Source organism: Cyclopterus lumpus, chromosome 11 (genome assembly GCF_009769545.1).
Source record: "Cyclopterus lumpus isolate fCycLum1 chromosome 11, fCycLum1.pri, whole genome shotgun sequence".
Lineage (NCBI taxonomy): Eukaryota > Metazoa > Chordata > Actinopteri > Perciformes > Cyclopteridae > Cyclopterus > Cyclopterus lumpus.
The window spans coordinates 661489-689449 of NC_046976.1; the positions used below are offsets into that span (position 1 = coordinate 661489).

The window sequence follows — 27961 nt, forward strand, 5'->3', positions numbered from 1 at the left end:
TACATACTAATAAATATAACTGGACTGGCTGAAATGAAGGAAATGTGTGCCTCAGTATGGAGTTTTTTTAAATAGGTGTGAGAAAGTCTATATTCCCTCAGTAAGGCCTGCAGGGCACATGGCCTCCTGCATGTTTGTCAGTCACTTAGCATGTGAGCCCACCTCAGGTTTGGGAGGGTTGCTGATAATCAACAAACTTTTACGTGTCAATATTTCTAAACATTTGAGCAACAGCAGTCTTGTACTGCATTCAGACGATATTAACAGTAAGGAGCCTCTAACATGTAAATACTGTGCAATTCATCCTCCTCCTCCTCCTCATTACCCCACTTTCTCTCTAAAGTCCCAGTGAAACAAAAGTTGGAGGGTCTTTATCGTCTGTAAACACAAAACATACTGAACTAGTATCACAGGTTAAAAGCAGATTTTTACGTTTTAAGTGCTGTTTTGAAAGTGTGACGGAGAATGTCCTAGGTTCTAGGGGAAAGAGTTCCAGAGGGAGGGGTCAGCAATGGAGAAGGCCCTGTCCCCCCAGGTCCGATGCTTGGACAGAGTAGAGGGGGTGAGGAGGTTGGCGTCTGCAGATCTGAGGTTGTGGGTGGGAGTGTGTTGGTGCAGGAGGTCAGAAATGTATGAAGGGGTTCAGGGTTTAAAGGGCTGTAGGTGATGAGGAGGAGCCTAGACGGGCGATGTTTTTAAGATGAAAGAAGTGTGATGTGCTCGACGTGGTGTTCAAAGCAGAGGGTTGGATCAAAGATGACACCAAGGTTACAGATGTGTGTGGAAGCAGGAACCAAGGTTCCATCGATGGAGAGGGAGAAGTTGTGGTAGGATTTGTTTAGTGATTTGGGGCCGATGATGAAGATGATGAAGAAAAAGATGATGATGATAAAGATGCTGAAGATGATGATGATGAGGGTTTCAGATTAGTCGCTGTTGAGGCAGTTGCTGATGGTGGAGTAGTTAGTGGGTATGATGGATTTGGTGGAGATGTAGAGCAGTGTGTCATCGGCGTAGCAGTGAAGGTGGAGATCGTGGTATGATGTTGCCAAGGGGGAGCAAGTAGGGGATGAAGAGGGGGCCGAGTTCTGAACCTGCACAATAGGACAGTAAATTAGATCTAAAATGCTAAAATAGCCTTTTATTTCATCTCGACTGGCTCAATTGATCTTTTGGCAAACGTGGGGGCAGTAAACACCAGATCTAACATCATCACCTTCTAACGAGGAGTGGCCTGTTCAAACATCCTGCTGGTCTGCTGAACAGCTGGTGTATGGAGCTTTGAGCTTTATGTGATTCATTGTTGATATTAAAAGATTGATGATATAAATTAGAAGTTTTCACAGTTTAAACTGTTACATTCAAATACCACATAGAGCGGTCTGAATGTGTTATTGTGTTAAAGGGCATAAACTAATAAATGTTTCACTTATAACATACATTTCATTTGGTGTTGTCTGAAGTTATGTCAAATATCTTATCTTAACTCAGAGGGGAAACCCCTCCTTTAATATGAACATATGGATTAGTGCCGCTTTAAAACATTTTCCGACTTTTACAACGACATATGCAAAATTATATTTCATTGGCACAGGACTCTCTTGTGAAAGGCAAAATCCAGAAAGTGAGGAGAAGAATTTTAAATGTGATTCTTAATTTTACAGGGAGCCAGTGCAGAGCAGCTAATACAGGGGTTTAATGACATGTATAAAGGGGAGTACACACTTAACACAGTAAGTAGTCTGAATAGTTAGTCAGAGCTAAACTTTATATCTAGATGAAATACAATAGATAACATGTGTCTGCCCATTGGTTTGGTAAAGTGGTATGTTCCAGGGATGGCTCCATTCTTGCTTGTGTCAGAGCAGTTTCTCAGTCCACCTGTAGACTGTAACTGTCAGCTGTACCAAACTACAGAGTAGGACAGCAGAGATCAGACCATTCAAACAGAACATACTTGATCAGAGAGGATGGCTGCTTCTCAGAAAGAAGATCTATCAGCATCTGAGAGAAAGATCCTGCAAGTTATTGCTGCTGGTATGTAGTAGGTTACTTCTCTTTTTTAATATTACACTTCTAGCTTTATTCAATCGGTGTTGTTCGCACTTATTATAAACTTGTATTGTTTTTTCTTGTGAAATGTTGTGTACGACAAATATTGTGTAATGATTTAATTTCTTAAATCATGGCCTTTCTAGTGAAAGTTTAGGCACTCTCTACACTACACACACACAGTACATGTCCCAAACCTTGACATTGCACTGTATTCAAATCAATATTTACCATAGGAGTTTAATGATATAACTGGGTGTGTAAAATCCTGGAAATGTAATTGTATTTCATGGGGATGTCCTTTCTGAATAATAAAAATATGATGATGATGATATATCTCCAGCTAATTCATTTCAATATAACCTGAAGAGTTTTTAGGTCATTTAGGTCATTTAAGGTCTCTAGGTAATTTCAATATATATATATATATATATATATATATATATATATATATATATATATATATTTACACAAATACATATACAGTATATACACAACAATAACACCATACAACAATCGCAATATTGTATGGTGTAATGTTGTATGAATTTATGTGTATTTTAATGTATTGGTGTTTGTTTTTTGACACTAATCGTTTGTGCAGACTCTGTTGTTTCTTGCTCTAATGTCCACAGGTATGGTTTTATAGTGATATCTTTTGGTCTGCAGGTGATGTACAGGAAGCTTCCCATCTGCTTGCTAGCAAGGACGTACGAGTCAATTGTTTGGATGAGGTACGACTATAGAAAGGAAAACACATTTTAATGTTAGCAGTTGAAGTAGTTATAAACAGTAATTTGTGTTTGAACAAAAAAAAAGCTTTTTCTGGAGCTTTCAAAATCAAATAAAAAATACTTGTTTGTCAAAATGTTGTATGGATTTAGTCAGATTGATCCCCATATTGAAAGGACCAGTCAACCCAAAACGTCAATAAAGCCTATTTCTCACCATAACACGGCTTTCTTTACTGTGACCTTAACTTACTTCACACAATTGTCTCTCCCAGAAAGTGTTGTCCTGTAAATTTGCATTTGTGTATGAATTGTTGAGCATGAGCTCCTATATGGAAATAATGAAAAGCCATTTTTGAACTTCACATACATGTATAGTATAACTATTAGAAATCTTCTTGAACTCTATCTGCTTATCAAGTGAAATGATACAACATTACAGGAGGCTCATATTTGAAAATGTGTTTTACAAAATGATGGTCAGAAAAATGACTACACCCCCCTTCCTCCTCCAACCACAATGCAACAATAATGTCATTGTAACATATGTTCTCTATTGTGATGGAGACATATGGAGTTGACTCTTGAGAGGCAGACACAGCCCTCAAAGGTATTTGATAATAGCATCCTGCCACTACATGTAGCTCACAGATTCCTCCTGTCAGAATCAGATGTGGTGACAGAGTTTCACATACACAGGTAATTCATATATTTGATACTAAATCCAAAGTTTGTACATTTGCCTGCACGGTTATATTGAAGACATTCTGCTGTTACAAAATCAGATTTCAGCCTTCTTTAAAAGAAGATAAATACAATTATGAAATTCAACTTTTAACCAAATTTTCACAGAAAACTATTTAAATCCTTGTAACCATTTAACTTTGCAGGGGCCTGTGTTTTTATTTGTATTCATCATTATTTGCAAACCTCTAAGGACCATGTCATTTCCACTTTACAACACTACTATCTTTAGCTAAATTTAATTATATAAATAAACAACACAAAAAAACAAATCATACATTAAAAGCAGTTCTGAAAAGGTGAGTTTTGATTTGTGATTTAAACATGGACTGGTTGATCTCGAATGTGTTTGGGAAGAGAGTTCCAGAGGGAGGGGCCAGCTATAAAGAAGGTCTTGGGGCTTGGTTCTGTGTGGTGGAGACAGGATGTTGGCATCAGAGGCTGCAGGAAACAGAGTGGTCGTGGAGAAGGTCAGTGAGGTAGGAGAAGGGCTGTTCATGGAGGGCTTTGTGAAGGCCGGGAAGGAATTCCATTATGGGACAGGGAGCCATTGGATGTTCTGGAGGACAGGGGTCATGTCATCATGGGAGTGGGAATTGGTGAGCAGAAGAGCAGCAAAGTTTTAGATGTACTGGAGTTTATTTCTACTCAATGTGTATTTACTGTTGGATAACTAGCTGCTGGAACACAATTGTTTCCTAATCATTTTAATACTGAGATATTATGACAGAATGTGCAGAACGTTTTGACAATGAGCTGAGCATACATGTGTCCTGACTCAGCAGAGATAGCAATTAAAGATACGTTAAACTTCAGGAGAATAGATGTTTGAAAGAAATACAGAATGCCTGTGAGAAGTTGGTGAGCTGTGACGACAGCATCTCTGTATTGTTGAAGGTCGTCTGTGTAGGCTTGAACTTGCACTGTTTAACCAGTTTTCTTGTCTTTCAAGCTGTCACAGGATTGTATTTGTTCAGGAGTATACCATGGAACTGAGTGTGTGAGTGAGAAAGTTTAGGTTTTAATGGTAGCCAGCTGATTAAGACCGGAAGAGAGTTTACGAGATCAGAGGAATAATCGGACAAGCCCAGGAAGGGAGGCAGACATTTTACTGGCACGAGAAACTTGTTTGATGGAGATAGGGTTGTCAATGTCCATAGTGACTGCCAGTTGGTCAGAGATGTAGAGGTTGAGGCAGGAGAGTTGATGTAATGTAAGACCAGTGGAGCAAACCAAATCCAACGGGCCATGGCTATGCACAGTGGTGTATATTAACGAAGTAGAAAGACTTTGTTACTGTACTTTTTTTACTTTACTATTTATATTCCTGTTGACTTTCACTTTTACTTCACTACATTTTGCAAAGACAACTGATACTTTTACTCCGATACATTTCCCCTGAAACTTTCATTACTCGCTACAAAATCAAATCTATCTTTAGAACACAAATGAATCATGAGACCAACGTCGGGGACTGTGGTGGAACATAGACTCCAAGCAAGCAGGTTTGGTGAATCAGTGGTGCTACTTGCAAGTTAAATCATTGGTTAATCACGTTAATGAGCAATTGCAAAAAAATGCCTTCAAAGCCGCGTTCTTTTGATTCCCAGTGATGCCCAGGATGCTACTGAACGAGTGACTACATGAGTAGATGACTGATTATATGATGGAAGCAGAAATGGAAGCACCTGCTACTCCTGCACAATTAAAGAACAATTAGTGTAGTAGACAGATTGATAGTTAGTGAGCTGAGGAAGTGTTGATAGTTTTGAGATTTTGTTGATTTGAGTCATCTTAGCTATAATCATTGCAGCACTAGTTGGCTAACGTTAGCTAACTTAAGGTTAGCTGGCCACAAAACCATAGGATTGACAGGAGCCCCGAGAGCGCAGCATTACAATTTGAAGTGCGCAGGCTGTGAAAACCAACTTCTTTTGAAGACGAACAGGAAATGTTTCAGTTTCAAGTAATGACTGGGTTGTTACTTTCGGTTCTGCTTTAGTATTGATTATGTTTTGATATTTGAGTAATTCTTTTTTTTTTTAAACTTTATTTTTGTCTTTTCACCACAGATAGAAGACATATATACAAAAATGAAAAACAAATAAAAATAACAACCACAAATAAAGAAAGGGATCTGGTTTGCTCTTTCCTCTCAAAAACATGATAAATCCTGATAACCATTCAAGCATTCTTATCTTGTGTAATCGTTGACATGTAAACACTGTCCATTTCGCCCACTTCTCACGACATCGCTCCTTTTGAGCTCTTATTCTGTGAGTTAACACTTCCATATCATATACATCAGTCACGATTTTCAACCATCCATCTTGTGATGGTGGATCTATCGTGTGCCATCTCTTCGTAATAGCCTTTTTACTAGCTGCTAGCAGAATTTTCAGCAGATACCGGTCTTCCCTTAAGACGGTATCTGATGTCATATTACAATAGTAGAGAAACATACTGGACTTAGGTGTGCTATAGCCCAGAATTTTGACAGTAACCTTATGGACATTTCCCCAAAACTGTACAATTTCCGGGCATAGCCAAAATATATGGGAATGTTCTACATTTACTGCCCCACATTTCCTCCAACATGGTTGAACAATAGACAGACATTTGCTTTGGGGAGTAATACAGAATCTAATTATATTTTTCCAACAATGTTCTCTCCAAGTTTGCGCAGATGTTGAGGATTGTTGATGTATCTTCCAAATATTCGACTATTCATCCTCTGTAATATTCACACCAAGTTCCTGTTCCCATTTCAGTTTTACATAAAAAGTTGTATTTCCTAATGTTTCCATCAGATTTTGATATAAAGTTGATGTGTTTCTATATTTCTTTGAGTTGTAAGCTCCTATTATGGTTATAATTATACAATTTTTTCCCAGGTTAATTTTGTGCTTTATTTCTCTGTTGAAAAAGTCCCTTAATTGTAGGTATCTGAAGTGGTCCTGGTTGTTTAGTGAATATTTATCTTTCAGCTCCTGGAAACTCACAACACTTCCATCTTTAGTAACTGTGTATATTGCTGTTATTCCATATGGAATCCATTGTTTAAACCTCTGGTCGAGAGTACCTGGAATAAAATGTCTTTCATTGGCTATCCACCGCAGAAGCCTGAGCTCTTCTTCTAATTTTTATTTTCGTACCAATTTGAACCACATCTCTAATGTAAATCGGGTGACAGCATCCATCTGTTTGCTATATTTCTGTCTCCAATAAGGCTTTGAATTTCCCTTCCTTCTACATATCGTTCACGGTTTTTCCATTTTTGCTTCAGAATTGTTGGTACACTAGTAGATTACTGGTCGAATTTGAGCTGCATGGAAGTATGCCCTAAAGTTTGGTAATGCCACGCACCCTTTATTTTTCCCAATCTGTAATGTTTCATATTTGACTCTTGGCCTTTGGCCGTTCCATATAAACCTTGAACCTTGATTTTATCCCAGGCTCTGAATTGTTTCTCAGGGATCTCGATTGGTAGTGATTGAAAGAAATAGAGGAGTCTCGGAAGTATGCTCATTTTATAATATCTATCTGTGAACTGAAATCTAGTGGGAGAACAGCCATATCACTCTTAATGTCCTGATCTACTTTAGTATAATTGACTTTATATAGATCCTCAATACTTTTTGTTATAGTTACCCCGAGGTATGTCATTCTTTTCGAACTCTAATTTAAATTAAGAGTGTGTTGTATAATTTCGGATGGCTTGTAATTTAGTGTTAAAATCTCTGTTTTTAACAGATTCAATTTAATAATAATAATAATAATAATAATAATACTTCGAATTTATAAAGCGCTTTTCAAAACACACAAAGACGCTTTACATAAGGCATAGACATACAAAACTAAACTAAATAGAAAGACAAAGAGCAAACAAACAAACAAATAGAACATTTCAGGTTAAAAAAAAGAAGAAAACTGGAGAAGCTCTGAGGAATGAGTCATATAGTAAAGGGTAGAGTGCAGGGGTTAAGAGTGCAGGGGTTAGCAGGTGAAGGCAAGTTTGAAGATGTGAGTTTTGAGGGCTTGTTTGAATGGTGAAAGGGTGGGAGCATGACGGATGTGCATGGGGAGGGCGTTCCAGAGGGAGGGTGCAGCAGTTGAGAAGGCCCTGTCACCCCAGGTCCAGCGCTTGGTCCTGGTGGTCTTCAGAGTGTTTGCACCGGCGGACCTGAGGCAACGGGTTGGGACTTGGAGGGGGAGGAGGTCTGAAAGGTAGGGAGGGGCCATATTGTTTAGGACTTTGTAGGTGGTGAGTAGTATTTTAAAGTCTATCCTGAATTTGACTGGGAGCCAGTAAAGGTTGCGTAGGACCGGGGTGATGTGGTCAGAGCGGCGGGTGGAGGTGAGCAGTCGAGCAGCAGATTTCTGAACATACTGAAGGTTGTTGAGAATTTGGTTGGGAGAGCCAAAGAGAATGCTGTTGCAGTAGTCAAGTCTGGAGGTCATGAGGGCATGGATAAGAATTTCAGTGGTGGCAGAGGACAGGGAGGGCCTGAGGCGTGCTTGTTCCTGATATGAAAGAAGGCAGGTGATGTGGTTGGAGTGGGGTACAAAGAGAGGGTGGGGTCGAGGATGATACTGGGGTTGCGGACCTGGGTTGGAGGGGGTGAGGATGGAGCCATCAATATCGAGAGAGAAGGTCTGGGCTGAGCGGGTAAGGGAGTTGGGGCCGATCATGAGTATTTCAGATTTATTGCAGTTGAGTTTCAGAAAGTTCTGTTGCATCCATAATTGTATATCAGTGAGACAGGTGGTGAGAGTTGAGTGGGTGACTGAGATGATAGTCTTGGACGAGAAGTAAAGTTGGGTGTTGTCAGCGTAACAGTGGAAGTCAAGACCATGACTACGGATGATTTGTCCAAGGGGAAGGATGTAAATGATGAAGAGGAGGGGACCAAGCACAGAACCTTGGGGGACACCGTGGGTGACTGGGGAGGTTGAGGATGTACAGTTGTTTATGGCAATGAATCACGTCAGATCACGTCATCTGCAAAAAGCCCAATGATGTGTTCTTCTTTTTTTAACCTTCAACCGTTATCCTTTTTAAGGTCTTTATTCTGCCTAATTGCTTGTGCCAGAGACTCTATAACAATTATATAGAGTCGGTGAAAGACAACATCCCTGCCTGGTGGACCGTTCTAGTGATATATGATCAGTCAGACTGCCATTTATTTTTATCCTTGCTGTTGGATTTTGGTAAAGTGTTTTAACACATTGAATAGCTTTTTCATTTAGTCCAAATTTCTCAAGTACCTGATAAAGAAAGGTCCAGTTTACACTGCCAAATGCCTTTTCTGCATCAAGACATATTAGAGCTGCATTCATATTTTTATTGTTAATATGTTCAATTATATGTAGGGGTCTCCTTATTATGTTATCCTGGGCTTGACGCCCCTTGATGAAGCCTGTCTGGTCTTCATCTATAATATCATTCATGAAATGCCCATATCTTTTTGCAATAATTGAGGTATATAATTGATAGTCTATATTAAGTATTGATACGGGTCTGTAACCAGAGCAGGTATCACTGTTTTTTCCTTTAGGAATCATATTTGAGTCATTTTGTGGATGATCAGATCGAGTTATGATGGTCGCCCAATTTTAGATTGAGCTTGAGCCAAACCTTTGCCTATTGTGTTCAAATCAGGCCCAGAGGAGTTCACAAGGCAGGTGTCCTTTTTCAAAACACTAACCTGATGCATCAAGTTGATATTTTTTGCTGAACATAATATTATGCATTTGCACTCTACATCCTCTAGTCCAGGAGTTCTTAACCTTTTTGACCTTGGGGCCCAACTTTTTAGTACAAAGTGGCCCGGGGCCCATTCAAATAGTAACACTCTATTGGTTTAACTAATTGATGTCCCTCTTGGTTTGATTTGTATTAAATAACTAAATAAAATCCACTTACAGTTGAACAAGCAAAAACATGACGCAATGTCACAAAGACATTTTGTTCATCATGTGTATATAAACCTGCACATACAACAAGACGCCCAACAGGCGAACAATTCATGTAACAAATCAAGCTAATACAAGAACAAATTTAAAGGCTCAAGTCAGGCTTATTAATACAAAAATAACTAAGAAATAGATTTTACTAGAGAAAAAAAGGAGGGACTCAAAAAGCAGACATTTAAATTTAAATAAATAATATGTGGAAAATAAAATGGATACATTCAAAATAATGTTTCAAATGAAATAAACCGTAGATAAAATTAAATAATGTGCAGAAGAAAATCCTTCTAATCTGCGAATGATATGATTCAGCACTTCGTGTTTGCAGAACCGGAAGTTGCTCTTCCTATCTCCAACAGCTGGAGTTGCCAGTCAGTGACACAACGGACCTTTTGTGCTTCTGGAGCCCATTTTACTTTCTCTTGAAAAATCCCACCAGCTTTCCCATGAGCGCTGATGTTTGGTCTCGAGATGCCGCTTTAGCTTTGAGGCTTCAGTGCTGAGTTGGTAGCGTTAGCACACACTCCACACACACTGGGCTCCACGTCACCGCTGTTAACAAAGCCCTACTTAGTGAAGTCGGGATTGTACTTGCGCAAACATTAAGACTTTTGGTATTTTTTAATCTCCACTTTCGTCTTAATTATTTTGTTTTAAATACTTCTGCATAACGCATTACCGCCACCAAGTGGTGGGAAGCTATATTGTAACTGAGCGTCTCATGGATAACAGTAATATCTCTGGTGTCTTTAATTGATAACCTAAAACTGAAAGTTGTTTGCGGCCCTCTAGGTGGCCCCATGATTAAGAATCACTGCTCTAGTCGAAATGAGCATACTTATAAATGCACTGTTACAACTTCTTCATAGTGTCATATTGCTTTTCAGAGAATTATGATTATAAGTAAATGCAAAAATATACTTACAGTATGCACAATATATTATGTTGAACATTGTTGCTCCTGGATGCATCACAGCCAACCCAATTATTTTCAACATAACTCCTTGGCCTTGGTCATGGTGGCCACAGCACAACATTCTGACCCTTTGCTTTTTTATTAACAGCATTTACTTGTACTTTCAATACTTAAGTACATTTAATATCAGAACATTACTTTTGATACTTAAGTAAAGGGAAGAAAAGGGAAAAAAAGGGAAGAAACCTTCAGGAGAGCAACAGAGGAGGATCCCTCTCCCCGGATAGACAGAAGCAATAGGTGTCTTGTGACCAGATGAACATTGTTACAGAGTTACATAAACACATTGCATGAATATGACAGAAATATATGAATAATGAGGAGCATGATCCAGACCTCCACAATCCATGAAACAGACGGAGGAAGAGAGGAGGGGGCATCAGTAGAGCCATGGCAGGAGGCAGGGCCACGGAGGCAGGAGGCATTGATTCAGCCTTAACTATAAGCACTATTAAAGAGGAATGTCTTAAATCTATGGTGGATCTATGCATCACCAATCAAGGCTTCGTAGGTGAGGAGAAGAATTTAAATGTGATTCTTGATTTTACAGGGAGTCAGTGCAGAGCAGCTAATACAGGAGTCATGTGATCTCTTTTCTTAGTTTTTGTGAGTACACGAGCTGCAGCATTCTGGATCAACTGGAGGGATTTAAGAGACTTATTAGAGCAGCCTGATAATAAGGAGTTGCAGTAATCTAGTCTGGAACATGTGAACCAGCTTTTCTGCATCTTTTTGGGACAAGATGTGTCTGATTTTTGAAATGTTACGTAGATGAAAAAATGTCCTTGAGATTTGCTTAACGTGGGAGTTAAAGGACAAGTCTCGGTCAAAGATAACTAGAGATTCTTTACAGTGGTGTTGGATGCCAGGGCAATGCCATCTACAGAAACCACATCACCAGATAATTGATCTCTGAGGTGTTCAGGGCCCAGTAAAATAACTTCAGTTTTGTCTGAGTTTAACATCAGGAAGTTGCAGGTCATCCATGTTTTTATGTATTTAAGACATTCTTTAATTTTAGCGAGCTGGTTGGTCTCCTCTGGTTTGATCGATAGATATAATTGAGTATCATCTACATAGCAATGAAAGTTTATGGAGTGTTTCCTGATAATGTTGCCCAAAGGAAGCATATATAAGGTAAATAAAATTGGTCCAAGCACAGAACCTTGTGGAACTCCGTGATTAACGTTGGTGGTCATTGAGGCTTCATCGTTTACAAATACAAATTGAGATCGATCTGATAAATAGGATTTAAACCAACTTAGCGCGGTACCTGAAATGCCAATCGACTAATCCAATCTCTGTAATAGTATGTCATGGTCAATGGTGTCGAACGCAGCACTAAGGTCTAACAAGACCAGTACGGAGATGAGTCCCCTATCTGATGCAATTAAGAGGTAATTTGTAATTTTCACCAGTGCTGTCTCTGTGCTGTGGTGTTTTCTAAATCCTGACTGAAACTCCTCAAATAAACTATTCTGATGTAGAAAGTCGCACAACTGATTTGCGACTACTTTCTCAAGGATCTTAGAGAGGAAGGGAAGGTTAGAGATCGGTCTGTAGTTAGCCAACACCTCTGGATTTCAGGAGAGGTTTAATTACAGCTACTTTGAAGGAATGTGGTACATGGCCTGTTAGCAAAGACACATTAACAATATCCAGCAGAGAGGTGCCAATTAAAGGCGACACATCTTTAAGCAGCCTCGTTGGGATGGGGTCCAAGAGACAGGTAGACGGTTTAGAAGTAGAAACCGTTGAAGACAATTGGTCTAGGTTAATGGGAAAAGCTATCCAAATATACACCAGGACATACAGCCGTTTCCAAGGCCACTCCTCTTGATGACAGATCGGCAGTAGTTGAGGGCAAGAGATCATCAATCTTGCCTCTAATAGTTAAAATCTTTTCATTAAAGAAATTCATAAAGTAATTACTACTGAGGTCTATTGGAATAGACGGCTCCACAGAGCTGTGACTCTCTGTCAGCCTGGCTACAGTGCTAAAGAGAACCCTGGGGTTGTTCTTATTTTTCTCTATTACTGATGAGTAATAGGCTGCTCTGGCATTACGGAGAGCTTTTTTATATGTTTTAAGGCTATCTCGCCAAACTAAGCGTGATTGAGATTGGTGGGAAGCCATATGCTTTCGAGCTTTCGTAAAGTTTGCTTTAGGTCGCGGGTCTGAGGGTTATACCAGGGAGCAAACCTCCTTTGCCTTACCGTCTTCTTCTTCAGAGGGGCTATCGAGTCTAGTGTCATTCTCAGTGTGCACTATCGACAAGATGATCAATCTGGGACGGACTAAAGTTAGCACAGGAGTCCTCCGTCACATTGAGACGTGGTATTGAATCAAATGCAGAAGGAATCGCTTCTTTAAATTTAGCTACAGCACTGTCAGTTAGACATCTGATGTAGAAACTTTTGACTAGCGGTGTACACTCCGGGAGTATAAACTCAAAAGTTATGAGGTAATGGTCTGACAGAAGAGGGTTCTGTGGGAAGACCTCCAAATGCTCAATGTCAATGCCACATGCAAGAACAAGGTCGAGGTTGTGGCCAAAGCAGTGAGTGGGTTTCTGTACTCTCTGACAGAAGCCAATAGAGTCCAACAATGAGATAAATGCAGCACTAAGGCAATCATTATCAATATCCACATGAATATTAAAAATCTCCGACAATAACAACCTTATCAGATTTAAGGACTAAACTTGATAGAAACTCTGAAAATTCAGATATATATTCTGAATATGGACCTGGTGGCCGGTACAGTATAACAAATAGAAGTGGCTGTAATGTTTTCCAGGTTGGATGTGAAAGACTAAGAACAAGGCTTTCAAATGAGTTGTAGTTTAATTTAGGTTTAGGATTCATTAATAGGCTTGAGTCAAAGATGGCTGCTACTCCACCTCCTCGGCCGGTGCCACGAGGAATGTGAGTATTAATATGACTTGGAGGAGTTGATTCATTTAGGCTGACATATTCTTTTACATTACATGTCATTTAGCTGACGCTTTTATCCAAAGCGACTTTCAATCATGTTACATTCATACACTGTAGACACAGCTACAGGGAACAATTCAGGGTTAAGTGTCTTGCTCAAGGGTTTGAACCACCAACCCCCTGATTGAAAGATGGACCTGCTAACCACTGACCCACATGCCTCAGCCAGATTTCAGTAAGACACAATAATAAATCAATGTGATTGTCTGATATTAAATCATTTACTAATACAGCTTTAGGTGACAGAGATCTAATATTTAGGAGTCCACATTTAATTATCCTGTTTTGTTGCACTGTTGCAGTAGTGTTGTTAACCTGTATGAGGTTATTTTGTATGACTCCTCTTCTGGTTACTTTTGATTTAATTAATTTAAGTGGCCGTGGGACAGACACAGTCTCTATAGAGTTAAGGTTAAGGGTGGGTAACTACTCGGATGGAAGTGCAGAGAAGGGTGGAAGACTACAACTCTGCTTCTGCTTCCTGATCTGAACTCTGGGTCATGGATTAAGTCCGCTAATCAACTTGGCCATGTTCGCAGAAATGAGACGCGCTCCATCCCAAGTGGGATGAATGCCGTCTCGACTCATCAGATCAGGCTTTCCCAAGAAAGTCTGCCAGTTATCTATGTAGCCCACATTGTTTGCTGGGCACCACCTGGACAACAAGCGGTTGAATGACGACATGCAGATACATGTCATCAATGATCAGATTGGGGAGAGGGCCAGAGAAAACTACGGTGTCCGACATTGTCTTGGCATAAGCACCCACCGGATATCAAACTGTTCGTTGAACTCTAACCTTTCGATTTACATCAAATGTAAGCCAATAGGAGCAAGATATCCTCTTCTAAACCCACATTAGCCAACCAGAGTCAGCGAAGAAGAAGAGGGCTGACCAACTTCTTTTGGCTATTGTGCGCACACAGAGTCGGATTTGTCAAATGACGAAAGACGAAAACAACGATATGCCATCTTGGGAAATAAACCCGCAATTTCACTGCGTAATGACAACCTGACGATTTTGGTTCATTTTGCACACAATTTGGTTTCAATTCGGGGAAAAAACACTATAAAGTGTTTATGCTTCAGTTCCTTTGTGTCAACAATAGTGAATATGTATATGATACCTCTGTTTCACCTTTCATTAGGGCCTAAAATGGAGTCTCCAAATGGCCTTTATTGGAAAACGCCTAAACATACCCTTATTAAAACATGTGTAAAATCTTCATTTTCTGTAAAATTATAATCTACTTTTTACTTGGACTAGGTAAGGCTTTATGCTATGCTCCCATTGTGTTTTCCAGACCATAAGTCCCAGCTATAATCATCTGCAGGCATCTATTTCACAAAAATATTCAGGCGGAAATAGAAAATCTTCTACTTATGTGTTATTGCCAACTTATATTTTACAAGAACGCTAAGAGGTTAATAGCGCTTATAGTTAGGGCTGAATCAGGTTTGCCCTGGTCCAGCCCTTAGATATGCTGCCATAGGCTGCTGTGGGATGTTTTAGGATACACTGAGCACCTATCTCCTCTTCTCTCTCTCCTTATGGATGAATTTACATCTCTCCATTGCACCTTATTAACTCTGCTTCCTCCCCGGAGTCGTTGTGACTTCACGTCTTATAGGGTCCATTGGACCTGGCGGTGTCTGATGCCTGGTGAGCCGGCCTCATGCCATGGACCCTGCTGATGCGCCCCTCCCATCCTCTTTCTGTTTCGTAGACTGTGGAGGTCCATTCATACATTGACATATTCATGCAATGTGTTTATGTAACTCTGTAATGCTGGTCATGCTGTACGCAGCCAGTACCAGGGCCAGCCAGTCACAGAACCAGCCCATCAGCAACGATCCCCAGGACCAGCCCGTCAGCAGCCAGTACCAGCCAGTCTCATGTTCTTGCTGCATGACTCATAACCTTGTATTATTCATGTAATGTGTTTATGTAACTTTGTAATGCTGTTCATTCTGTACACATGACATCTATTGCTTCTGTCCATCCGGGGAGAGGGATCCTCCTCTGTTGCTCTCCTGAAGGTTTCTTCCCTTTTTTCCCTGTCCAAGGTTATTTTTATGTGTACAGATTGTAAAGCCCTCTGAGGCAAATTTGTAATTTGTGATATTGGGCTATACAAAATAAACTGAATTGAAAAAATTTAACTTTGTAGCGGCTAAAACTATGAGCTAATCTGTGGACTGACTATACAGTAAAAGTGTTTCTCTGGACTAGAGTATAATAGAAAGCATGTACCCACAGACTTGCTATTGAGGTGTGGGATTTAAAGGGATCTTTTCGCAGAAATTGAATATAATATTCATAACTATGTTTTCCATAGTGTATAATCACCTGCATTTCTGTGTGGGGAGCAGGTCCTCTTTAAAGAGTTCTCCATTTTGCACCACCATGTTTCTACAGCACCCTAACCCGTTTTCATGTTACCTGAAGGCCACCGTAGTTCTCTAACACGCTTAGGACGGGTGTTCAGCTGGCTGGTTGCAATCTGCAACCCCATAACTAGATGCCACTTAATCGTACACTTATTACCAATTCTGTATATAATATAAACGTTAATGTGTTTTCAGCTTGTTGCCCTACAAGTGATGAAACAAATCAATGTATGCGGTTCAAGCATTACTTTTTTTCTTCCTGTCAGGCTTCTTTTTCCAGGTTCATCAGCATACAATGATCTAATCCCTCATTTAATGTTGTCTCTCTCAATTGTTTCTTAAGTATGGTATGACTCCACTGATGCATGCAGCATATAAGGGCAGGGCCGATATGTGTTGTCTGCTGCTGCAGCATGGGGCCGATGTCAACGGCAACCAGCTTGAATATGGATACACTGCTCTCATGTTTGCTGGCCTGTCAGGTATAACTGTCACTCAGTTTTGCAGCATTTATTGTAAAGTTCCCTTGAAGTACTGATAAATAGAATTCTAGTGATATAGACTAACATTCATGTCATTTTAGTTTAGAAAATAATTGGTTGTGCAATGTAGTGTTGTATTTCTAAATACGAAATATATATATGAAAATCACTAATCCACCTCCAGGGAAAGCAGACATCACCTCCATGTTGCTGGATGCCGGAGCAGAGAAAGACCGGGTGAATTCTGTGGGTCGCACTGCTGCTCAGATGGCAGCGTTTGTAGGTGAGGCGGGCTCAGACTGTGTTGCCAGTTCACTAGTGACTGTGATGGTGGTTACATCTTCACCTGTAATTCTCCTTCCAGGCCAGCATGACTGTGTAACAGTGATCAACAATTTCTTCTCGTTGGCGAGGCTGGAGTACTACACCAGACCACAGGGGGTCGAGGGGGAGCCCATGCTACCCCACAGGCTGGCAGGACCCTTGCACAAGATCATCATGACCACCAACCTAAACCCAGTCAAGGTGAGGCCCACCTATTCACAGGTTCACTGGCATCTGATTGCATATGTGAAAAGTTTGACCTGCAGCTGGCACTAAAGGGGGAAGAGATCTCTAATGTCACTATGATTCACTGTGGGAACCTTGAACATCCAGAACTGATATTTCTTGGCAATTCATGCACAAGTTGTCAAGACAAGTTCACAATAGGATAGTTCTCCATTATACAGCCATGGATGATGCACACATTGTGGTGGAGCCCTCTCACTGTGCCATTGTGTTGTCAGTGCACTACCTTGCAGACTGTCATGGCAAGAAGGGTCCTGCAGTAGTGGAGCATGCTGCAGAACTCTGAACACAAACAGGATATAGCAGCAAATAACTGCAACCATGGACATTGTTTACCTCTACAGTGGCCTTGTTTTCATTATTATTTTGTAAATTGTTTACAATTTGAAAGTTTTATACAAGAGTGCGTGTGTGTGTGCGTCTTAGTGCTTGCTTGCTAGTATTGACCAAAATATAAAAACAGCACTAAAATGTATTGTCTACTACTATGAAAAGAGCACAATATCCAATCATGGGCTGGGTCATGTCTGCAGCCTCAGCCTGACAATCTACCACAAGTTCCCAAATGCTTCAAATACAGTCGCAGCTGAACGATTAGCTTTATTGTGTGACCCAGTGATATACAACACACAGCCCAGAATAAACTGGAGCCAGAGATTACTCTACCAAAAATAAAGATTTTATTGACCCTGCATGAAATAATAAACTCAAGTGAGTTTCAATAGAGGGAGGGATGGAGTAAATTATACATTTAATACGTAAATCAAAACGGCACCATCAGGGAGGTAGATCAGTGTAGAGTTAGATGTAAAACAAATCTAAATCGTCACAAAATATATTGGCAATTTGAGTCACTTCCACTTCACACACAAAATAAAATATACCTGTTCACAACAAATGATTAAGTAAAACCACACAACAAAATGCCAATGCAAAATAGCTGCTCTACCAGTGTGCCCTTCAGCACAGTACAAAGCCCCACAAGAAAAATAAAATAGAAAGGCTCTTGCAATTGACTATTTAAAAAACAACACTAAAATGTAATAGGTCTGGGAAAAACAGTGGCTGGCTACTCTAATGTCACTGGGTTTAAAAACAAACACATTTATATACAAAAGGAATAAGCTTCCCTGTTACCCGGTGAGTCGCGGACTTGAACAGAGGCAGCAACACAGCTTGAGGTCGTTCCAAATGCTCTTTTATTCGCAACAAACAAATACAGGCTCCGTGACGCTCTTCGCTCCTCTCAGTCCCTCCTGCTCTTTATTGGGAAGAGACAGACAGATTAACCCCAGTTGAGGCTGATTAACCCTCAGCCCTAGCTGAGACTGATTAGACATCATTCCAGCACTGTTCCCTGAACATTCGACATCCCTGACCTTTGACCTCACATCGGATCAGGAAAAACTCCCCAAAAATAACCTTTCATAGGGAGAAAAGGGAAGAAACCTTCAGGAGAGCAACAGAGGAGGATCCCTCTCCCCGGATGGTCAGAAGCAATAGATGTCATGTGTACAGAATGAACAGCATTTACAAAGTTACATAAACACATTACATGAATATGACAATGTATGAATGGAACTCCAATCCATGAAACAGAAGGAGGTAGAGAGGAGGGGGGGCCGGTTCACCAGGTATCAGACACCTCCAGGTCCAATGGACCCTATGAGACGTGAAGTCACAAAGACTCCGGGGAGGAAGCAGAGTTAATAAGGTGCAATGGATGGATGTAAATTCATCCATAAGGAGAGAGAGAAGAGGAGATAGGTGCTCATTGTATCCTAAAACATCCCCCAGCAGCCTATAAGCCTATAGCAGCATATCAAGGGGCTGGACCAGGGCAAACCTGATTCAGGCCTAACTATAAGCACTATTAAAAAGGAAAGTCTTAAGTCTATTCTTAAATGAGGTGACTGTGTCGGCCTCCCGGACTGAAAGGGGAAGCTGGTTCCATAAAAGAGGAGCTCTGGCTCCCATCCTACTTTTTAGGACTCTAGGAACCACAAGTAGCCCCGCATTTAGTGAGCGCAGCTCTCTAGTGGGGCAATACGGTACTACAAGCTCCTTAAGATATGATGGTGCATCACCAATCAAGGCTTTGTAGGTGAGGAGAAGAATTTTAAATGTGATTCTTGATTTTACAGGGAGCCAGTGCAGAGCAGCTAATACAGGAGTAATGTGATCTCTTTAAAATCCAATGCCACATACCTCCACCTCCCGTCTTAGGCCAGGGTGCCATCTGGCCTAACCTACTCCCCCCCCATGAGAGCAGGAGAGGAAGTCGGCCACGACCATCTGCGTCCCCGGCCTATGGATCACCTTGAAATTAAAAGTCTGTAAAGCCAGATACCACCGAGTGATCCGGGTGTTGGTATCTTTCATGCGGTGGAGCCATTGGAGCGGGGCATGGTCCGACCAGAGGGTGAATGAGCGCCCCAGGAGGTAGAAGCGCAGGGAGTCGACCGCCCACCGGATGGCCAGGCACTCCTTCTCCACCGTGCTGTACCTGGCCTCCCTCTCTGAAAGCTTCCGGCTGATGTACAGGACCGGGCGGTCAACCCCCTCTACCTGCTGGGACAAAACGGCCCCCAGCCCTCTGTTCGACGCATCAGTCTGCAGAGTAAAAGGATGAGAAAAGTTAGGTGTGTGAAGGAGTGGTTCCCCACAGAGAGCTTGTTGGCTACGTCATATCTACGCTGCTGGCTACATTGACCGAAACTTAACACAGCAGAAAACATGCCAAAGCGTCAGACGTCGTTCAACCCAGAATGGACCAAAGAACATTATTTTATTTCCTTTCATGGCTTCTGCTCTCTGTCGCTGGGATGTTGACATAAGCAGTCAGGGTAAAGCTGCCATTGAAAGACATGCCGGAACAGAGAAGCATTAAGGTAACTGACGTGCCGCAGGTGTTACGGATTAACCGGCAGCCCTGTTAACTGGCGACTTTCGGCCAAATGCGTCTATTGTTGTAGTTACGACAGCTGTTGAGAATAGCGAGAGAACACGTAGCGGTCCTCGTGAATGCCGTATTGTTTAATTCCTCAATTCAATGTCAAACCTTCTCGTATAGTGTCGGATCTAAACATACCGGACTAGACGTTGTAGAGTCTTTTAAGAGAAAGCATTCACTTGAGTTGAAACGTTGCGTGTTGTTTATGGGTTGAAACAGGAAGTTAGCAAATTGCCCTTCCTTTGAAATAAAGTTGGTAAAATAACAAATACATAATCGACATTTGGAGACTGTATTTGTGCAAACATGTGTCACGTAGAAGAACTCTGTAGTACAGTACCAAAAAAAGATATATATAATCATGTTCTATTTATGGGATTCAAACTCGAATCATTGGGTGGTAAAACAGTTTAAAGTCGGGGATCTTACCACTACTTTATTAGCTCTGTTTATACAATTAAATAATGTACAATACAGCCAGCAGTCGCCACGAAAGGCCGAGGGCAACCAGATCAACTTGCGACCACACTGCCGACTACCATGGAGCATGTTGACGTGAACCACGGCGCACGTTACAATATTGCTGGTTTCTCAAACAAATAGTTGGATGTTTTAATTCAAAACGTATTTAAAGTGCTGCAAATTCATGAGGATTCATCTCAGTGGTCAGTTTTTGAACACCACAATGTATTGAATAAATACAAATACTGTGAACAAACACTTTTTGACTCTTCAAGACTATTTTTTCCTATTCTGTTACACATACAATGTAGCAATCACACAAAGTTGTATTGTAGAGGGGAGCACGCCAGAGTCCTATGCAATTATTCACAGCCTCACAAAATACCGCATGGTGTCCTCTTTGGTGTTATTGATATGGTCACCCTAAGGCACACCTGCAAAGGCAACGTGTCAAAGTACCAAAGAGCAAGAAGTAGAGAAGATAAGAGGTATTGAAGAGAAGAAAGAAGAGCTTCCCCTTGTTTTATAGTCTTCTATCCATTGGTTTTAGTGTCACTGGTACCAAACGTAATCCCTCCTGTTTGATTCTTTCCTATAAAACTTTCTTTCGAAAGCATGAATGATGTTAAATGAATTAAACCACCTCATACACCCATTAGTGTGTCAAAGGAATCAAGAAGAAGTACCGTGGCTACAGAGCAGGTTTATTTTGTAACAGTGTTGGCTCCTGGGCCCCCATCCACCATTCCGGCAACCCAGCAACCACTTCTCAATTCTTCCTGCAACCACCCTCCTCTGACTACATCCTTGGACTGTATGATGATTATTGTTAATGGTTAATGGTGTTTTGATGATAATAAAGGTTAATTTCACATTGGTGCTCAGACAGGACAGTGCTCTTTGAATCCCATTAAGGTCCATCTGGCAAATGGATGGCATATCTCAACAGCTATTGGTTGAATTCATGTTCCCCAGAGGATAAAGTCAACTAATCCCCCATTGGTGATCCCCTCACTTTTTCCTCTACCACCACCATGAGGATTTCTGGACATCTATTGTAAGGATTGCCATATAACTTAATACACATATCCTCTGTGCCCAGAGGATGAATTGTTAGGATTTTGGTGATTTGCTGATGAACCTTTTCCTTTTTCCTCAATCAGTGAAATTATTTCTGCCCAGAGATGTTTGTCTAACCAACTCTCCAATCTGTCAGATAGTCATGCTGGTGAAGGAGAATCCTGTGCTGGTCGATGTGGCAGCTCTGGAGAAGTGTTACCAGGTGATGGATATGCTGTGTGAGCAGTGTGTGAAGCAGCAAGACATGAATGAGATCCTTGCCGTGAAGATGCACTACATCAGCTGTGTGCTGCAGAAATGCCTGGCCTTCCTACAGAAACGAGATGGCAAGCTGGACATACTTGTCAAGAAGTGAGTCCTTCTGAATATATAACCAGCAGCACTCCCAGCACTCATTTTGCAGTTATAGTGGGTCCAGACCTGCTCTATATGAAAAGTGTCATGAGATGATTGTTGTGATTTGGCTCTATATAAATAATGAACTTGACTGGTAGATCAGCATCAAGTTGCTCTCATAGTTGTTGTTAAATCAATCTGTGGTTTATTATTAAAGACCCATCCTTATCTTCTCAACTATTTAACCCACTTGAGTACAACCCAAGATTTTACTGTTACAAGCGGGAAGGTAGAATAGCATATGCAATACAGTCTCTTTGACTATTCCAAAGATCATGGCACACTTTCTTTTGTCAGACACTCTCCTTTTATCTTTATATGGTCAAGTGCTGCTGGTAAAGTACACAATCTGACCAAGGAACTTTCTTGTAACCCATATTGTACAAAGGGGGCCTTATGGAGCTGAGGTTCAATTCAATTCAGTTTATTTTGTATAGCCCAATATCACAAATTACAAATTTGCCTCAGAGGGCTTTACAATCTGTACACATACAACATCCCTGTCCCAGGACCTCACATCGGATCAGGAACAACTCCCCAAAAATAACCTTTGACAGGGAAAAAAGGGAAGAAACCTTCAGGAGAGCAACAGAGGAGGATCCCTCTCCCCGGATGGACAGAAGCAATAGATGTCATGTGTACAGAATGAACAGCATTTACAAAGTTACATAAACACATTACATGAATATGACAATGTATGAATGGAACTCCAATCCATGAAACAGAAGGAGGTAGAGAGGAGGGGGCGGGGCATCAGCAGGGCCAACGCCGGAGGCCGGCTCACCAGCATCAGACACCTCCAGGTCCAATGGACCCTATGAGACGTGAAGTCACAACGACTCCGGGGAGGAAGCAGAGTTAATAAGGTGCAATGGAGAGGTGTAAATTCATCCATAAGGAGAGAGAGAAGATGAGATAGGTGCTCAGTGTATCCTAAAACATCCCCCAGCAGCCTATAAGCCTATAGTAGCATATCTAGGGGCTCGACCAGGGCAAACCTGGTCGAGCCCCTCTTCGTCCCACATTTTAATTTTGATTATGTTGATGTGTATTAATTGTTTTTTGGCGACAAATACGTTGTATGTTTTTTTTACTTCAGTTTTTCACAGCAAAGATAATAAAGATTGTTCAAACAGCAGTGAAGCGTAGCTATATCTGTATCAAACAAGGGACTTTGGGAGCAGTTACAATTAGGCTGTTCAAACCTTTACATGTAATCTCCCTCAAATCCACCTCTGAGGTGGGATCAGGGTAATCCTGATTTTTAGGATCAAACTGATCCAGATTTCCCACTAAAGTTTTGAAATACTCAACAGCAGTGTTTAATCCGGATCAAAGGCAGGATTGGATTACCAAATCTGAATCTTCAGGATCAGATTTGCTTTGAAATACCCGTTTTTGGGATCTGATCAGGATTTAATCCAATCCAGGAGGATTAATCCTGTGGGATTATTTTGAAATACCGGCCCCAGGTGATCAGCATCAGTTTCCTCAAGGGACTTGATAAATTGACGATGCTGAAGTCCCCTCGCTCGTATACAGTTAACGAGTTTTACAACTGGCTTCACTACATGATCAAGCTGCAATACATACTTACACAGTAAGTAATTAATTAATTATTTATAATCCTGATGGATTATGCAGTCTAGGAAACCTACATCCAGCTAAGGGTTTTCCTCTTAACCTCATCCTGGATTCTTTTCAGCAGCCCAAAGTTTTTTCCAGACGGAGATGTTAATTAACGTACGTTTTACGGAATGCATGAATACATTCATGACACGTGCTTTACAGCATATGGGTGTATTTATTAGACAATACAAAGTGATTAATTACTACAAATATGTCCATTATTGTTTTAAAGTTTTAGAGCACTGTGATATCAGGATGCGAGCCAGAGCCTTCAGTTATCAAGCTCCTCTTTTATGGAACCAGCTTCCACTTTCAGTCCAGGAGGCAGACACAGTCACCTCATTTAAGAATAGACTTAAGACTTTCCTCTTTAATAGTGCTTATAGTTAGGGCTGAATCAGGTTTGCGCTGGTCCAACTTCATGATAATTTGCACATTAAACTGTGAGGTGTGAACTATGGGCTTGTGGTTGGAAGCCTATTCTAGCACAGGTCAAGGAGCCACCACGATCAGTAAGGTTCATCCTCTTGGGACCCAACATATCTACAACACATATTTTAGGAATCTAACCACTACCTTTAATATACTGTTATACAGGAAAACTCAGCTATAATGAATATTATCTCATTTTGCTGTTGTCCTTGACCTGCTGCTTGGTCCCAGCCTGTTGAGGGGGAGAGACAGTGATGGTTTCCCACAGTACCAGGAGAAGTTCATTCGGGATTGTATCAAGAAGTTTCCTTATTGTGAGGCAACACTCCTACAGCAACAGGTGAGGATCATTAGAATGATAGAGATTGGAAGTGCAGGACATATAATGTGTTTTTTAGCGAAAGGCCTTTGATTTTAAAGGATAAATGAGGAAGAGTAGTGTTGGAACAGTAGTTGATAGAAGTTGTTGATGAAGATTTATAGGTTACTGAGTAATCATTTTCTTTTTGATCATTGTTGTCGACTTTAATATACCATGACATCTAATTTCTAGGGCAACGACCCAACAGCGTTCTCAGTGTTGACACAGGCTATAACAGGTCAGATGACGTTCGCGGATGCTCATTACTGTGCTACATGTGGGGAGAAGGGAGCAGACAAGAGGTGCTCCCTTTGCAAAGCAGTAAGTCAAAGTTTGGTAAAAGCCATCTTCTGTAATATAATTCAATCATGTCATTTTGAAACTACCCCCAGGTCGTGTTTCCTTTTGTTTGTCTTTAAGGTGACTTACTGCAGCCTGATGTGCAAACAGCTCCACTGGTTCACCCATAAAAAGATGTGCAGGTGTATGCAGGAGCAGGATGCCGACCCGGAGATGGATACTCCAAGGTTGAAAGAACTGAAAGGTGCTGTAGAAGAATATATTCCTTAAGAATATTCAGACTATCAATTGAAAGAAATAATCTTTACTTAACGTTCAGAAGAATACAAATGTTTATGATGAGCATTTCACTGCAGCAGTCATTTCTTCTCCAGATTGACCTTTAGAGCCTGGTTTTATAGAATTTATTGTGGGGTACATTGAAACAATAGGTGACAGAAAAAGGTGAATAGAACTAATCCCAGACAGACTATTTGAATACAATCTGATTGAATATGCTGGTGGCCCATTGGGCTGATCATTTCAACCCCAATGACAATGTAATATCTCTGTCTGCCTTGGAGAAAGTTATATCTTCCTGGATGAGTATAATGAGTTGACACACACTGATCTGTATGGAGATGGAAATAGCCATCTGTCTCAAGACAAGTGAATGAAACGCTGCTTGTACAGTGCTCATCTTTTATATGTGAATTACAGTTATGTGCCGTACATCTTGTTCTTGAGGCCTATTATTTGTGGATGACTGTGTCTTACCCACTTCCTCTCATCCAGAGCCAGCTCATCACTATTAGCTCTTTCAGCACTGTTACCATTGTTTGCACTTGTAGCATTGTTTGCTGCGAGGCCCCAAATCAGCTCTTGAAACCCTCTGATTTGACTCATCAAAGTGTTTCCAGAGTTGGAGGACTACTGCATTTTTAATGTATTCTTTTATAAAGCCATTGGCGTCTCCAGACAGAACTGTGTAAAGACGGATTAATTTTCTCAAGAGATGTCATTTGAGTTAGTTGTGAAGATTACATGTTCAGAAATATATGTGAGTATGGAGTGAAAAAAAATTATGAAGGGAAATCAAATTAAATAAAAATATTAAATATTTTACCTGTGCATATTTCTTCCCTTTAAACAACCTTTTGTTGGAGCCAGAATGAAAGTTGTTATCGACTTCAGATTTACCCTGTGGTCATATTTGATCTGATTTCATTACAATAACATGTAATGCAGTTCAGCAGCAGGACAATACAGTACAGTCTTAAACCAGGACTGTGTGTGTCTTCTTAAAAATACACAACCGACATCATTATTCTGCTTATGCCTCTGGTTAGATGATGACAACAACATGGTGATGGAGACAGACAACTTCCTCCAGGAGCTGTGTCTGCTGGCAGAGGAGCAGGTGGCTGCTGCAGGAGGCTGCCCTGCAGAGCTCCTGGCCCGTTCCTCCACCTCTGCTGAGGGAACTTCTTGCACCCAAGACTGAGGCAGGATAACCAGCAAAGGGTCCTGAATGAGGTTAAGTCATCTCTTTTTGTGAATGTTCACAGAGGTTACAAATGGAGATGTGTGGCTTAACAGGAACCATGTCAGAAGAGTACTTCCTGTTTCTCTATATTTCACAACAAGCCTTAAAGTTTAAGATATTTAGCGACACAAAAGCTGCTCCAGGAAAACGTTAAACAGAAGGAGCTGCAACATAATAGAGGCAGTTTCATAACAATGCCAGCAAACATCCTTATTTGTTTGATTAGTGAATAATAGAGGCATTAATTCAATTCAATTCAGTTTATTTTGTATAGCCCAAGATCACAAATCACAAATTTGCCTCAGAGGGCTTTACAATCTGTACACATACGACATCCCTGACCTTTGACCTCACATCGAATCAGGAAAAACTCCCCAAAAATAACCTTTGACAGGGAAAAAAGGGAAGAAACCTTCAGGAGAGCAACAGAGGAGGATCCCTCTCCCCGGATGGACAGAAGCAATAGATGTCATGTGTACAGAATGAACAGCATTTACAAAGTTACATAAACACATTACATGAATATGACAATGTATGAATGGAACTCCAATCCATGAAACAGAAGGAGGTAGAGAGGAGGGGGCGGGGCATCAGCAGGGCCAACGCGGGAGGCCGGCTCACCAGCATCAGACACCTCCAGGTCCAATGGACCCTATGAGACGTGAAGTCTAAGCCTTTTCAAAGTGGGACAGTCACTCTGTACTTTTTTTAAATGTCTCATTGTGTTATGTTGTGATATACAAATGCCAAACTGATATGGATACATTTGCATGTAGACCTTGGTAAAGGTTTGTCATTGGTCAAAACAAGGGATTAATATGTTTGCATATCAACAGAGATATAAGAAGAGAAACGTTGTACATTGTTGTCCCAATGAGGGTGTTGGAGAGCTGTGCCCAAATCTAATCAAACTAGAAGTGGAATGGGAACTGCTCGGTTGAGTTGAGCCGGGAATCTTTTTTACATCATCGTTGTCATGTGATGTCATTCTCACGCTCTCTCTCCTCTCGCTTTCTGTGAGATCTTTACTGTCGCTAGACTGAAGAACATTAATAATAGACAGTTCTACAAACCTCCAGGTTATGCTCAATGATAATATATTTTCAGGTTTTTCAAATGCTTACTTTCAAAAACATTGGTTGATGTCAAATATGATATGATTATGGTTGGGGAACAATTGTGGGCATAGCAAATAAACTAATGTTGAGGTGTGGTCAAGAACCATGGTTGGTTGGAGAAATATTGTGGTTTCTATTATTAAAAGGAGAAATGTTAACTGCAGTTATGTTATGGCGACACACCTATCCATCACCTTGACCTTTACTCCCTGAACTTTACGTCTTACACTACGTCCTGGATTGGAACTGGATGTAATTCGAGATGTGCATAATCATCCCATATGGATATACATTTCCATAAGAGGGTTTCAGTCAGTTATAGCTCATGGAAGTTACAAACTTGGGTTAAATTCTTATGGAACTGGCTTTTCTTGACCATTAGATTGCCTTGGCCTAAAGAGTGGTGAGAATGAATGATTTTACAATGTTAACAAATACATTTCAACAATTCATACAAATGATGTACTACAAACACCAGTCAAGCCAGGTGGGACAGTTGCACCAAGCCATTAAGGTCCATCATGGTCTCCTGATCAGATGCCCGGACCACCACAGCTGGCCCCTTTGGAGGCAAAGAAGCAGTTCCCACTGGACGTCTGAGTTCTTCAGCCAATCTCTAAGGCTGAACCCGGCCATCCTACCAAGGATGCTCATTTCAGCTGCTTGTATCTGCAGTCTCATTCGGAGGGTCACTACCCAAAGCCAGGTTTGCTGATTTCATGTTGTTTCTTGACCCAAACTATAAAATACAGTTGTGTCATAGTATTGCTTTGTGTGGTCGAAGAAAAA

The 27961-nt window shown here is 40.9% G+C and overlaps 1 pseudogene; it reads left to right on the forward strand.

The window, feature by feature from the left end:
- Positions 1–1970: 1970 nt before the first annotated feature.
- On the forward strand, positions 1971–27792 carry LOC117739114 (annotated as a pseudogene).
- The last annotated feature ends 169 nt before the right edge of the window (positions 27793–27961 follow it).